The following is a 15,726-nucleotide window of genomic DNA, read 5'->3' as shown; positions in this document are numbered from 1 at the left end:
ATTCTTCTGTATCATAAGAACTAAAGCTTGTAAATCCCCCTTTAGCAAGATAAACCCAGGAGGATTCTGTTGCTAAACGCTTTTTGTAAAGGTGCTAAGTTCAAGTTCTGTGACTGGATGCATGAATCTCTTGTGACACCCTGTGACCTGCTCCTTCTGGCCCCCTTAAGGCACCTTTCTCAAAGACAAGCCAGGCCAGACTGGTTTATCAACAATGGTTGTTAGCTGTGACTGTGAAATGGTACCCCTGCATCCAGAGGAATCCTGAATTGGAGTACTGGTTTAGGTAGGATGGGAGGAAGCACAAGTATCCATTCCAGAAAATTAAGTGACAAAAAGTGAGAGTGCAAAGAACATCATAGGAATAACCTATGATGGGGGAGACCTGAACTGGATACTGTTAGAGTAGGGTGGCTAAAGGGCGGCTCTTTCACACATACTGTGTAACTCCTGGAGGTCGAGAAGGAACTTTATTTTATTCAATTTATATTCCGCCTTCCCTAGGAAAGCAGGGCTACCTGCAGGCTTACTCTCAAGTAAGCTCACGTAGCATTAGGACCTCCGTCAGCCTCCGAATGCTGACCTCTCAGTAGGCAACTGCTTCTACCACATGTGACACAGGAGGAGGAGAGGGAAATCGGCAGTTTTACAAGCTCTCCACCACCATAAACCAACATATAGGTATTTATTGTAGAAAGCTAAAACCATTTAAGGGCCCATCATAAGCCTCTATCCTATGTGCAATCATAAAACCACAATGGGAACCCACTCAACTTGACCTGACGTGTTTCAACCTAGACGGGTCGTCTTCAGAGGTCAAAAAGGTAACTACACATATTGGCTCATAGTACAGAATAGAATAAAATAATAGAACAATGTTGGACCACAAGGAAATTTAATGAAGTGACAAAGACTTAAAGATATTCTTGAGGCTTCTTATTCTACAGCCTTATGTCTTAATCAAGGGCATACATATTGCATCCAGTGTCTTATTGTATGCCGCATGGTCCAGAATTGATCAAGATAAGTGTAAGGTCAGAGCCTATGTGCCGAAAGTTAAGTGTCAAGTGTGTTTTTTAGTTTGTAGTACTGAAGAAGGCCAGAAATCAGAGCAGCCAAGACTAGCTGGTACATGGTAGGGAGAGAGAGACAGAGAGCATGGAAGAAACATAAAGCATTAGGATTACAATTCTAAATATAAATGAATGAATGAAGCATGTCTGCCTTCCAAAGGGGGGCAGGAGTCAAGTTAGAGAGTTTGGGAACTGAGAGACAAAAAATTAAATTGATGAAAAGTTCTGTCACCCAGGGTTTTAAATAGTCAAATGAGTCCCCAAGACAGTTACCGGCTGAGTGGACTGACAACCTGGAAGGTCCAAAGTTGCACATCACTTGTTCTCTAAGCGTTGACACCCTCTTGCTCCCACTAACTGCAGAGATACATGTCTGGCCTTCTGTAACTATGTTCCCTACTATACATCGGTTGAATCTTCATGTTATCAGTCACGGGACTCTAAAGGACACTTTTTTGGGGAGCTGTGTGTGCATAATGGGATGGCTTTCACTAAAACTGATCTTTAAGAAGGACTTTTGGACAGTGACTATTTGGGCAGGTTTGATTCAGGTTCAGGCTTGGAATAAAGTAATAAAGCATGTTGCTTTAAAATCTGTACTGTTGCGCAGCTGAAATAAAAGTAGTTAGATAATGTTTGGACTGTGTCTAGTTCCTTTCACAAGGTATTTTGCTGTTTTTAGGTGAAGAGTAAAAGATCCCTTGTAATTCAAAGTTAGCCTGGGAACTGACAGGTTAACAATGCACCTTAGCTATTCCCTAGTCCTTAAAAAGGTGCGTTCTGATCATTTCTTGCCACTGCACAAAGGGTTTAGCATCCACTTGAAAAGAAATGGTCCTGATAAGCTGGAAGATGTGATGGGGGGACACAAACTGTTCCAAAAGGGCCACTTTCCCTCCTGCTGCAGGACCACACAGTTCTGCCTTTCTTTTTCTAATGACAATCTACCCACTGCACACTTTGCCTGGCTCTCCCTCACAAGAAGTCCCCACAGCTGCAGCTCTTCGGCAGTGAAGGCCAGTTGTGGCTTGCTTATTTGCAAGGCCTACAAGAGAAAAAGGGCCATCTTGACAGAACTGTGCATCCCTGTGAAAACAGGGCTTTGCCAGGCACGCTTGCACTGGAGGGCTTCGGTTGCCCTGCCTGCTACAGAGCCCCCTGCAAAGTCTCCCCTAAATCTTGGAATTAAAAGAAGCAGAGGAGGAGGGAGAGAGAAAAGCCTCAGCAGATGCTGCCTATTACAAATTTCAATTATGTGCCTGAGTCCCTTCTGGAACAGCAAAGAATAGTATGTGCCTCTTTATCTCCCAGCATAAACTGCTTCATTCCAGTTTTTATCGGGGATCTTCGGCTCAAGAGATCATCTGCGGCTGTTAATCTGGTAACATTAAAATCCTTTAATAACAGCACGCTGCCCAGGCGAGAGATGGCTGCGCGCTCCTCCGTGGAAAGCCACACTTCAGATCCATTTCTGCCTCCTCCTCCTGCTGCTTGCTGCTCTTCCATTAAAGAGTGTCCCTAAATGCTAGAAGACATTAGGAAGACGCTGCACAGGAAGGTATTCAAACCAGTGACGGAGGGAGAGGGCTCTGTTGTTCATTCAACTAAAGTCAAGCCAAAGGACATAATGCCATAAGACACAATGAAGCCAGACAGAAAGAGTGCAAAAAGAAGCTTTTAAGCTGAAAAGCAAAGACCCTGCCCTGTTTGCAACCTCAGTAGATCTTTGCCTGGAGTGGGGGAGGGAGGGGTCTTTCTCGGAGGCTGCAGGGGGTACTCCTTTCTCTTGTGGCTCAGGAGAGCTGAGAAGAGCCTGCACCCCACATTCTCCTTCAACCAGCACTCAACTTCTTGAGCCAACGTTTTCGCCTGTGTGGGAGAACTCAGACCTGGCTGGAATCTTCTGCGGCAGGATCTGCTTCCCAGGTCAAGACCGACGGGGTCTCCACTGGGGTTACAGGGAGGCAGTGCGGTGCGAGGGCTCAATGCCCCTCAGCCACACTGGCCGGCAGACCTCCAGCCCCTTCCTCGAAGAGCAAACTTCATGGCCGAGGGCTTTCTCACAAAGGCCGGGAAACAGCTGAACCACTGGGGAGGGGTCAGCATTTCTGCAGCTTTGGGGGAGACTTCCCAGAAATGCAGGGGGAAGAGTTTGTAATGACACTCCTCCCTGGTGAGGACTCCTCATGCTAACTGCCTTGGGATGCTGCTCAGTCTAGATTAGGACCTGTTCACCTTCATTCTGGGTACTCCTAATATTCAGAAATGGTGGCTGACATTTTAGGAATGGCATGAACTTCAAAACTGGTTGGAGTGGCCCAGTTGTTGACAGCTGTCGAGAAGCTGTGGAATACACCTGGACACACCTGGAACCCCAAGAACTGGGGAGGCATCAGAGGTCCAGCGCGTCCACTCAAGCATTCCCAATATTCACCTCACTTAAAAGAGCTTAGGTTGTGCAGGCTGCTTGTTTAAAGGCAACAGAGAGCTCTATAAAATTATGAAGAGACAGATTTCCCTCTTCCATACAACCACAGAACTTGAGGTATCTAACAGAAGTTGGTTTGTAGGTTAAGCACAGACAAAAGTTCTTCAATCATCCATTATTAACTTACAAACTTATTGTCATGAGAGGGACTGATGACTCTTACTTTATTACTGTTACTTTATTGCTACTAGAGACATTTTCTTTTGTTGCTCTCTTCCAAGATGCTGATTGGTTTTAATTTATTTAGAACATTTTTAGGCCACCTTTCCACCCAATCAGAGTCCACATGCTGGCAAACATAAACAACATTAAAGCAATAAAAATAAAATTAGAATGTCAAATTCAATTAAAAACACATATACAACCCACATTAGGGTATGTCAGACCGAATGAAAAAAGGTCTTCAATTGCTGGTGACAGAGACAGATGCAACTCTCGCAGGAGGGAGGGAGTTCCAAAGTTTTGGTGCCACAACAGAGAGGGCCCTTCCCAGGTCACTGCCCATCTAGCCTCAGGTTGCTCAGGGGCGACAGAAGCAGGGTCTCTGAGGACAGTCAGAGTGAGAAGGGCTTGTATGGCAGAAGAAGGCCATTAAGGTATGTTGGTCTCAGGTCATACAGGGCTTTGAAGGTCACTACCACCACCTTGAAGTGAGCCTGGAAGCAAACTGGAAGTCAGTGTAGGTGGAACAAGATTGGAGTGATACAATCCCTATGACCAGTCAATGCTCTGGCTGCACGTTCTGTACCAACTATGGCTTCCACACAGTCTTCAAGGGAAGGACCACACAAAACATGTTGCAGTAATCTATTCTAGCTGTCACTGGAGCATGCACCATAGTGGTGGCACAGTTTGGTTCTGTGAGCTTTTCTGTCTAGGAAAGGCCGCAGGTGGCTCTCCAGCTGCTTCCTATCTATCCAACAGGAGGCTCGGGTTCAGGAGCATCCCCACATGATGAACTGGGTCCTTTAGAGGGAGTGCAACCCCATCCAGAACAGAGGATAACCCACTACTGGGTCAGACCTTTTCTCCCACAGTAGGACCTCTTTTTGGGGGGGAAGGGAGTATTAAGTTTCAGTTTGTTAGCCCTCATCCATTCCAACATTGCCTCCAGGCACCTGTTCTCAGTTTCCAACCCCTCCCTGGGATCCGCTGGTAGCACCAGACAGAGCCAAATGTCATATTTAATTGGTAGCAGCTCAGCCCAATCTCACAAGCTGGGTTTTATTCTTCAAACAAGCCTGTCAAATAGGCATGGCTGACAGATTTGGCCAGTGCTAGCCTGATACTCTGACCTGTACAGCACATGGGCTTTGGTGGGACTGAAAACCCCCAAGGCAAGACTATGTCGACCAGTATCTGCTAGCGATGGCAGCTTCCATGTCCAGGAGCAGAGAGCAAGCGTGGCCGTAATGGTTTGCCTGTTGGAGGAGATCTGAGAAGCCAAGAGAAAGGCAGCAGGTGATTGTGGGCAGTCAGACTCTCTCAGCCAGATCTCCCTCTTTTCCCTTGTGAGGGGAAAATGGAGCTGAAAACCATGGGAGTTGCTCTGGGTCTCCACTTGGAAGAAATGAAGTAAAATAAAATAAAGGGCTCCTTAGAACACAAGATGCTGGGAACAAACAGTGGAAGAAGCCTCACTTTCACACCTTTAGCTATGCCTGCCATCTGCTGTTGGAAAGCACTGTGGGACCTGATGGTTTGTCCATTTGGTTCACTGAGGAATGCTTGGACATGTGTTTGAGCAAGTTTTACCTACAATCAAGAACATCCCCTCAAGTGGGTTTGAGGAGAGCTTGTCCAAATGGTTGGGGCCTCCCAAAAATCAAACAAACAGAAAGCCCCCCCAAAACAGCATGGTGAAAGGGAAAGCTCAATTGGAGATGTCAGCCAACTGCTATGCCTGTAATAACATCTCTAGGCAATACAGCATGAGGCTTGATGTAGAAAACAAGATAAGTCTAATGGTGATAAAATGTGTCCATCATTTAATTCCTTGGAAGCAAAAGGAATGTGCAATTTCAGATGTCATGCTGTGGATGTACAATTACGATTTCTGTTTCCAGTGTATCTACAATAAACTGCATTATGCTGTAAGAATTAATATAGCCCTGCACAGTATCTGTTAACAGTGTGAAGTAGATAAGCTGAAAGCATGTTTAAAATATGTCTGTGTTCTTCTCTGCATATGTTGTACTTTCCCCATGCCATTATGCAAGCTACAACTGTGCTTTAAGAAAGATTACAAAACCCCTTCATAAATCAGGTTCTATATGTACTCAAGCACATTCTGTGGAAAGACTTAATCCTATTTCAATTTGGGTCAGAAGTAGAAAAATTCCCATGATCTTTAACAGAAGCAGGAAAGGACATGGTGGAGGTTTCGGATGGGAAATGGAATGTCTGAAGCCAGCCGGCAGGAGGGGCTTCGCCCTGAGGGGGGGGGCTGACATTTGCACCAAAGCAGACACACACGGGGATCACTGGATGCTTTGCCACAGATACAGACAATTTGTATTCTGAAGATATGTGGCACACCTTTTCTCTTGCTTAAAGTTGATGTCTGTGGCTGCTGTACTTGTAGAGGAATTTGGGGTCAACTTTCATACTAAAGTAAGTGGTTTAGAACAATGAGACGGCAAACAAGAATGAAGCTTATTTATTTAGAAAATGTTATGCCACCTCTCCATGGAACTTGCCCAAGGTGACTTACAAAATACAAGTTCTTTTCTAAAGTATGATTAATTTCCCCAGCCATGTTTTTGTGTTTGTTTTGCTGCCGAGTCACAGGGACCTTCAGGCAACCTGTCCCTGGTGGGGTTTCCACCAGAGGTGGTCTGCCGCTGCCTGCCTCTACGGGGCAACCTGGGGGCTTCCTTGGGGGCCCCTCCAGCCAAGCCCTAGCTCGAGAGCTGAGGAGAGCAGGGCCAGCCAGCCAGGGCACAACCACGGAGGCTGCGAGGCTAAAGGGACACACTTGGGAGAAGAAGACTTTTCTCATAGACTATCTGCAAGGCACTGACAAACCACCTAAAAACTGAACTGAGGTTATAGTTCACAAGTTGCTTCAGACCCATGGACTTTTAGTAGCATTCCTGAATTATCTGGGAATGCAGAAGAACTCTTCAATTTCCTCTGCCCTGTCTGAGCTGTCAATTCATATCCACAGGTTAGGAAAGGCATTGCCAAGTTAACAGTGCAAGTCAAGGAAGCTATAACAAGTAAAGAGGTGTCTTTTAAAAAGTGGAAGGTCTGCCCTAATGAACTGAGCAGAAGAGACATGGGCAAACTTAAGTAAGTAATAAGGCATGCAAAAAAGAGATTTTGATGGATGGTTCCTAAAAAGCATCAAGACAAGCAGGGATCCAGATTCAACCAGCTCCCATTTGTGGCGCTGTGGAGAGGGGGTGGGGGCAGGCCACGCCAAGCGCAGGAAGCAGGGGCCCACCCCCTCCTGGTGCTGGCCCTATGGGCTATCTCTGGAGTGGGTTGGAGGGCAGGGATGGCCAGCAGCTACTTAGATCACAGCCTCACCTCTGCCTGCCCTCTTTGGCCATCGGATGGCTTGGCCCACCCTCCCAACCCCTTTATTTAGGTGTTTTCCAGGGGTTGCATATGGGCTGTCTTCTTGATTTTCTTGTCACAACTTGGTGGTATCAGTATGATCAAGGAATAAAGCAACCAAGGGGAGATGGCAGAGAAGCTCAGTTATTCGTTTGGCTTCTACGTCCCCTGTGGGCAGTCTAGCCCCAGGCCACAGCCCGTTTTCAGAAAGAGAGTCTGAAGAACTGAGTCAAATTGAGGGGACCAGAGATGATCATCTAGATGTCAAGTCTGTCAAGTATCAGTATCAATAAAGTAGCTTCTTTGTATCAACAATGGCTCGTTATTGAATCTGCCGACTTGACACTAGACCTAGACCTGTTGGGGAAGTTATAAACCAATAAGCCTCCAGGTCCTGAGGACAAGAGTCCTCAGGGAACTCAGATGTGAGACAGTTGATTTACTGAGCCTTATATGTAAACTAGCATTAAATTCACCGCTGTTCCAGAGGACTGGAGAAAGAGAATAAATTCATTGTGCATGACCATAGATGATTGATAGATAGATAGATGATAGATAGATAAGATTACACACACACACACCTATACACAAAAACAAAAACCATGTAAAAGAAGTTGGGACAGTAGCAAATGTTACACCAATTTTTTAAAAGGGGTCCAGGGGTGATCCAGGAAACTGCAGGTCAGTTAGGAACATTTACTAGAAACTGTAATCAAAGACAGAATAATTAAGCACCAAGAGGAACAAAGCCTCGTAAGGGCAGGGCTTTTTTTCAAGCAGGAACACACAGGAATGCAGTTCCGGCTGACTTGGTGTCAGTAGGTGTGGCCTAATATGTAAATGAGTTCCTGCTGGGCTTTTTCGACAAAAAAAGCCCATCTTAAGGGGGAAATAGCATGGCTACTGCAAAGGGAGTCCTCCTGCCTCACCAATCTTTTGGAGTTCTTTGAGAAAGTAAACAAGCAGATAGACAACGGTGACCAGGTAGACATTATATACTTGAACTTTCAAAAGGGTTTTGACAAGGTACCTCACTAAAGACACCCGAGTAAACCTAGCCGTCATGGGATAAAAGGACAGGTTCTCTAAAAACTGGTGAAATGTCAGGGAGCAGGAAGAAATGGACGGTTCTCACGGTTGGGGGGAAGTAAGCAGTGGAGTCCCACAAGGGTTGGTATAGGAGCCAGTACTCTTTCATTTGTTTATAAATGATCTGGAACCAGGGGTGAGTAGTCTAGTGGCCAAGTGGGCACTCAGCACAAAATTATCCAGGAGGGTGAAACCCAAAGTTGATTGTGAAGCTCTTCAAAGAGGATCTCCACAAATCAGGTGAGTGGGTGACAATGAGGCAAATGAAGTCCAATGCTGGCAAATATAAGGTGATGCACATTGGAAGAAAAAAAAATTCCTAGCTTCAAGTCTAGGCAAATGGGGTCTGAACGTGTTGAGACTGAGAGGAAAACCTTCGTGTCGCAGTGGAAAGCACAATGAAAATGTCAACCCACAGTTTGCTGCAGTGGTTAAAAAGGTGCACTCTAGGGTGGGGCTCTCAACTCCCCCCACCGACACTCATGGCCCCCTTCTGAGCCTCATTTACCTCACCCCCCCCCCCGCAGCTGAAAAGGATGCTTTACCATCTGCACTGTTGATTAATCTAAACTGCATCCTTTAGATGCGGCTTCCATGGCCACGGGGTCTCCTCTGAAAATGTGGCCATCCATATCAGACACACGGGCATAGGCCTGTCCGAGGGGGACAGAATAAAACCCTGGCCTCAACAGGATATTCTTGACTCTTTTTTAAAAATCACATAATTAATGATTTAGCAGGGAAAATATCTCAGTCTGTGTACTATCAACACATTTGGTTTGTTTCCAGGTGTCCCAGACTGCCCTTTTTATGAAGACATTTACGGCCAATGGCGTGGCCCTGCTTCTGCTGCTGACATCAGGGCAGAGTATGGGATGTGGGGCTGAGGCCAGGCTGGCCATGAGGGACAGGGGGCCGGGGCTGGACCAAGGAGGGCTCAAAGCCCCCTCCTCAGGCGAGGCTGGCCCCTGCCTGGCCCACTGAGGCAAGAGGAACACACAGGGGGTGTGTGTCTCGGGGGGGGTCACAACGGTGATGATGGAGCCAATCAGATGAGGTAAAACACGAAGCAGTGGATGGGGGCTGGCAACAAAACCACAACCCCTCCCCCCCACGAGGCTCACAGCCGCCCTGGCCCCTCCCTGGGGGTGGGGAGTGGGAGGTCTTGGGGGGGTCCCTCTGCCTGCAGCAGCCCCCCCTCCCCCCAGCTCTACCTCTGCTTTTTGCCCAGGCCCCACCTCTTCTCGCCTGTGATTGGCTTCAGTTTCCCTCCATTTCTCCACTGCCCAATCACAAGGCACAGAGGGTATCTGGGAACTGTAGGCCCACAGCCTAATCTAGCTCAGGCTTTCTGGGGTCTGCAGGCCTCAATCATGACAGACTGGCAGTTAACTCTGGTGCCCCCCTCTCAGAAACCTATGGTGGAATCCCCCCCCCAAGAATGTGGCAGTTATTGTGGCCCCCTAGAAATATGCCATGGCTCCCTGGGAGGGCCGCAGGGCACAGGCTGAGAACCACTGCTCTAGGGATCATTAGGAAATGGACTGAAAATAAAATGGCCAGTCTCATCATGCCCCTGTACAGACAAAGATCTCTGGTGCAGCCTCATGTGGAATAATACTGGATGTGCAGTTCGGATCCCGGCCCCATTGCCACAAGGACACTGCAGAGCTGGGGGAAGTGCAGAGGAGGATGAGGGGGCTGGGGCCCCTTTACCAGGAGGAAAGGCTGCAGAGGCTACTGGGACTTTTCAGTTTAGAAAAGAGAGGACTAAGAAGTTTATAAAATTTTGCAGGCCCGTAGCCAGAAAATTCCAGATGGGGGGCCCACGGGGAAAAAAATTGGGATGGTTAGGGTTGCCAAGTCCAATTCAAGAAATATCTGGGGACTTTGGGGGTGGAGCCAGGAGACATTGGCGGCAGACCCAGGAGCAAGGGTGTGACAAGCATAATTGAACTCCAAGGGAATTCTGGCCATCACATTTAAAGAGACAGCACACCTTTTTAAATGCCTTCCTTCCATAGGAAATAATGAAGGATAGGGGCACCTTCTTTTGGGGCTCATAGAATTGGACCCCATGGTTCAATCATTTTGAAACTTGGGGGTTATTTTGGGGAGAGGCACTAGATGCTATACTGAAAATTTGGTGCCTATAACTCAAAAAGCAGCCTCCCCAGAGCCCCCGATACCCGCGGATCAATTCCCCATTATTCCCTATGGGAATCGTTCTCCACAGGGAATAATTGCCCAGTAGGCATTTCCCTCCCCCACCCTGCCGCTGCTTTCTGGTGACCCTAAAGCGGGGGAGGGGAGGGCCTCCAAACCTGGGGATTGGCAACCATCTCTCTCTCACACACACATTTACTGGGTCTGGTTCCTCCATAAGGACATCTGAAAAGAACTGGGGCTACGCTGCTCTCTCTTTCTCTCACACACACACACTTAAGTTGCTCTGAATCGAAAACAAAACCAACCAGGGACTGTGTTGCTGACCCTTCCCATGAAGTACTTCCTGCTCAACTTTAAAGGCACACACAACACACACATACACATTTTGAAACTGACCTGTTTGCAAGTTTCTAAACCTGCCCAAGATCTAGAGCTGCATGGTGGCTGTGGGGGCGGGGCTTCCCCTGCCGGTCAGCTGGCTGTAAAACCGGGGGAAGCCTGTAAAACCGGGGGTTCCTCCACTGGGACATGGGGATTGGGAAGCCTACCTCTGGTGGCCCCCACTCTGGCCCTGATCTCCGTGCTGGCTCTGGTAGCCTTGCCCTCTGAAGCCCGCTCTTCCCTGTTTCGCCATGTTGGTGAGTTGGGAGGGTGGGAGGGGGAGGCAGGAGCCCGTGGAGTGGGGTGGGAGCCGCCAAAGCAGCGTGGAGAGAGCGCGGGGGGGCGGGGAATGGAGGGGCCATAAAGGTCTGTGGGGGCCATGCCCCCATGCCCCCCTGTGGCTATGGGTCTGGGTGAAGAGTTGACAAAGAGAGGCAGTCAGCCTCTGAGTCCCAGAGCCAGGATGCCACAACAGGGGAAGGCTTTGGTTTCTCTGCCTGCGGCTGGCTGTTCAGAAACCACTGTGTGAGGCAGGAGGCTGGACTGGAGGGACCCTCCCAGGTAGGGTTGCCAAGTCCAACCCCAGAAATATCTGGATACTTTGGGGGTGGAGCCAGGAGACTTTGGGGGTGGAGCCAGGAGACACTGGGGTGGAGCTGGGGGGAGGGGGGAAAACGGCGCCGGGGAGCGTGGCGAGCCGCCCCGTCTTGGAGCGAGCGACGCCGCTGCCGCCTCTTCTCGCAGCCTCCATGTATTATTCGTCCGCGGTCAGAGGAACAGGGTGGGGGATGCACTCCAATTTCATCTCAGGTACTCACATGGCAGCCACGGCGAGCAGAGAAGAGGCGGCAGTGGTGCGGCGGCCTCGCCCACTCCGCTCCGCCTCTGGGGTGAAATTGGAGGGGGGGGTGGAGGCGGGCCGGGGGCATGGTGAGCCACGAGTCCGGGTCCTAGAAGGGCCCGGATTTGCGGCTCGCCATGCTCCTGGCCTGCCTCGCCCTCCCCTGCGCTGCTGCCGCCTCTTGACTGCTCCTCCGAGATGGGCTCAGCCTGGGCCCATCTCGGAGGAGCAGCTGCGGTAGGCGGGGAGGGGGTGGCAGCAGCGCGGCAGCCTCGTCCGCTCTGGGATGGGCGGCTCGCCATGCTCCCCGGCGCTGTTTCCCCCTCCCCCCGCTTCCAGTTTTTTTGGGAGCGGGGGAAGAGGGTGGAAATCCTGGGGTCGCCCACCAGGGCGGGAGGGTTGGGAAGCCTACTCCCAGGTCTGACCCAGCAGGGCTCTTCTGAGGTTCTTCTCAGGGAAAAACCTTGGCCACTATGGCCTGTGATTGGCCCTCCAGAGGAACTGGTTGGCCACTGTGTGAGACAGGAGACTGGACTAGATGGAGCCTCACAGGTCTGATCCAGCAGGGCTCTTCTGATGTTCTTTTCAGGGGAAGGCCTCAGCCTCTCTGCCCTGTTGCTGGCTCTCCAGAGGAACTGGCTGGCCACTGTGTGAGACAGGAGGCTGGACTGGATGGACCCTCACTGGTCTGATCCAGCAGGGCTCTTCTGATGTTCTTCTCAGGGGAAGGCCTCAGCCTCTCTGCCCTGTTGCTGGCCCTCCAGAGGAACTGACTGGCCACTGTGTGAGACAGGAGGCTGGACTAGATGGCCTCTCACTGGCCTGATCCAGCAGGGCTCTTCTGATGTTTTTATGAAGGCCTCGGCCTCTCTGCTCTGTTGTTGGCCCTCTTGAAGAACTGGCTGGCCCCTGTGTGAGACAGGAGGCTGGACTAGATGGTCCCTCCCTGCTCTGATCCAGCAGGGCTCTTCTGATGTTCTTCTTAGGAGAAGGCCTCAGCCTCTCTGTCCTGTTGTTGGCCCTACAGAGGAACTAGTTGGCCACTGTGTGAGACAGGACTAGATGGACCCTCACTTCCTGACAGTTCCTCAGTGGAACAGGCTTCCTCAGGAGGTGGTGGGCTCTCCTTCTTTGGAGGTTTTTAAGCGGAGGCAAGATGGCCATCTGACAGCAATGCTGATTCTGTGAATTAGGCAGATCATGAGAAGGAGGGCAGAAAGGGTTGCATCAGTAGTTCTTGTGGCCTTTCCTGACACGCCCAGGGAAATGTTGATTGCCACTTTAGGCCCAGTCAGCCATTTTTCTCCAGCAGCCATTTTGGCCAGGGATTCTGGAGGCTTTCGCCATCTTCTGGGCATGCAGCAAGGGTCACTGGGGATGGATGTGTGGGGGGAGGGATTTGTGAATTTCCTATATAGTGCAGGGGGTTGGACTAGATGGCCCTGGAGGTCCCTTCCAACTCTGTGATTCTATGACCCTCAGTGGTCTGATCTAGCAGCGCTCTTCTGATTTGTGCCCTGTTGTCAGCTCTCCAGGGGAACTGGTTGGCCACTGTGTGAGACAGGAGGCTGGACTAGATGGACAACTGGTCTGATCCAGCAAGGCTCTTCTTATGCTCATATATACATAACTGCTTTACAGTTTGAGCATGCAGCTTAACTATTTCAAGACTTTCATAGGACTTTTTAAAAGTCAGCTGCTAATTCTGTCCTATTTTTATTTGTTTAGTGTCAAACTTAAACGTAGCAAATATGTGATCTGTAGAATGAGTGCTTTTGATTGGCCTCATGATGCAGGCTGGGAAGAGAAATCAGGTCCTAAAGTAACCATGACAGAGTTATTACAGTCAATAACATTTCTGAAGTCACTTTTGAAGGTGGAGTGAGTGGATATGCAATGGGAGATGTATAGGTACATCCAGATTAGATAACCACAATGCACTTTACGTAGGGCAGCCCTTAAGAAGAATTCAGAAACTTCCCTTGGTGCAGAATGCTGTAGCCAGGATGTTGACTGGAGAGCATGGCAGGAACTACTTCACACCAAACTAGGCCCTCCTACACTGGCTCCCAGTTTGTTTCCAGGCACAATTCAATGTGTGTGCTGCTCTCAACCTTCAAAATTCTGTATGTTGTGGGACCAACATACCTGAAGAACCGCCTACTCCTTTGTGAACCTCTATGGTCATCATTGGATGCCCTGTTTCAGGTGGCCCTGCCTTCTAGGATGATGTGGGTGGAAACCCAAGAGAGGGCCTTCTCTGACATGGCACCCAAACTCTGGATCCCTCTCCCAACCAGGGAAATTAATCTGTCCCTTTCTGCAGCCATCCTCTGCCAGCGGGCAAAGAGTTCTTCACTTGGTTTGCTGTTTCCGTAATGATCCCTCCTTCCTGACTGTTTTAATTTTTTTTGTTGTTGTTTAGTTTAATTATCTTAATTGGTTTTATGTTTTTATTTATTTATTTACTAGGAGTAAGAACCATTGTGAAGAAAAATACAATGGGCTCTAGAAGGAGGCTCGGGGTGTGTGCCCCCCCCACCTGTGCTGTCTTCCCACCCACCCAAGTGAAGGCATTCTTTCCCCCTACACATACACCCCAGTGGGAGCTGATCTCTGCCATCTGGAGAGCAGTTGTAATTCTGAGTGATCTCCAGCCCTCACCTGCAGACTGGCAACAGTGTTTCCATGGGAGGAAATGGCATTGTACCTGTCTGGGGTCCCATCCCTCCTCAAATCTTTCCAGGCCACACCCCTTAAATATCCAGGAATTTCCTAACCTGGAGTTGGCACCCCTATGTCCTCTACTTAGATAAAGGAGTCTTTCTTCACAGGGTGAGGGGAAGCAGCTTATACCATTCTCCTCTCGCCCCTTTGACCTTAACAACAACCCCATGAGGCAGGTTAGGCCGGAAGTGTGTGACTGGTCTGAAATCACCCAGTCAGCTTTCACAGCAAGAACCTGGGTCTGGCGGACCCCACTCTGAAGCCCTAACTCCTATGCCCTCCTCAGCTTCTGCCACAGAATCTCCAGGGATTTCCCACCAACCTGGAAAGGTATCGCTCAAGTCCTCTGGGTTAGTGACCCCCACCGTTGCTGACTTCCCACCCACCCAAGTGAAGGCATTCACTCCCCCACACACACCTCAAGGGGAATTGACCTCTGCAGTCTTAACTCCAGACAACAGATCCTTCTCCCATCCTGGAGAAAATAACTGATCTGGAGGGTGGACTGTATGGCATTATATTCCTCTGAGGCCTCTGCCTTTCCTGACAAAAGCAGCCTGGATTGCCTCTGGCTAGCACTTCCCAGGAAGCAGCCCTGGGCTCTAAGGAAACCCTCCCAGTGGGAGAGAGGAGCATACTCTTGATAGATGGTTTGATGGGCCAAAGGTTGATACCCAACAGTCCCACCGAGCCCCAACCAATCAGGATAGGCAGATTTGCCACCATGACAGGAGAATGATTATTATAGATTTAGATTTCTAAGCCTCCCTTCCCTAAAGCAGGGCTCAGGACAGTGTACAACAGAAAGAAACAATAAATAACAGAAATCAAATTAACATTAAAACACCTTAAACAGCTATAAATCCATACAGTACCCAAGATGGCAGATAAAATTTTCAGTTCCCAGCAGTGATCCAATTGTACTACATGAGTAAGAATGTCATAAGGTAGGAATTGTAGGTTGTCAAGATACCACAGGAGAATTTTGTGCACATGGCTGCCTATGGAGTGCTGAGCATGTGCCAACTTGATGAGTACCTGAGAGAGGAAGGCCAGAGTGTGCATGTGTGAGAACAGCTCACACACTTAACAATGTAGCCAATTTTAAATGCTATGTGACCCACTCCGGAGAATGCTGGGGCCAGGCATTCTGATTACAGACTAACAGCAGCTTCCTGTATCAATGGCTTGTTTAGTTTTATAGTGATAATCTTTTTAATTGTTTTCTATTACTGTTTTTTACTTGTAAGCTACCCCAAACTGGACTTTGGAGACCTGGCACTTAAATTTTCTGCATCAATAAATAATAACTGGCCACCTGAATTCAGCACAGTGCAGGTGCAAGACTACCCAAAAATATCCCTTATTTTGAATGACACTAAAACGCCAAGTGA

The sequence above is a fragment of the Heteronotia binoei genome, chromosome 7 (genome assembly GCF_032191835.1).
Source record: "Heteronotia binoei isolate CCM8104 ecotype False Entrance Well chromosome 7, APGP_CSIRO_Hbin_v1, whole genome shotgun sequence".
Lineage (NCBI taxonomy): Eukaryota > Metazoa > Chordata > Lepidosauria > Squamata > Gekkonidae > Heteronotia > Heteronotia binoei.
This window is presented reverse-complemented; position numbering follows the sequence as displayed.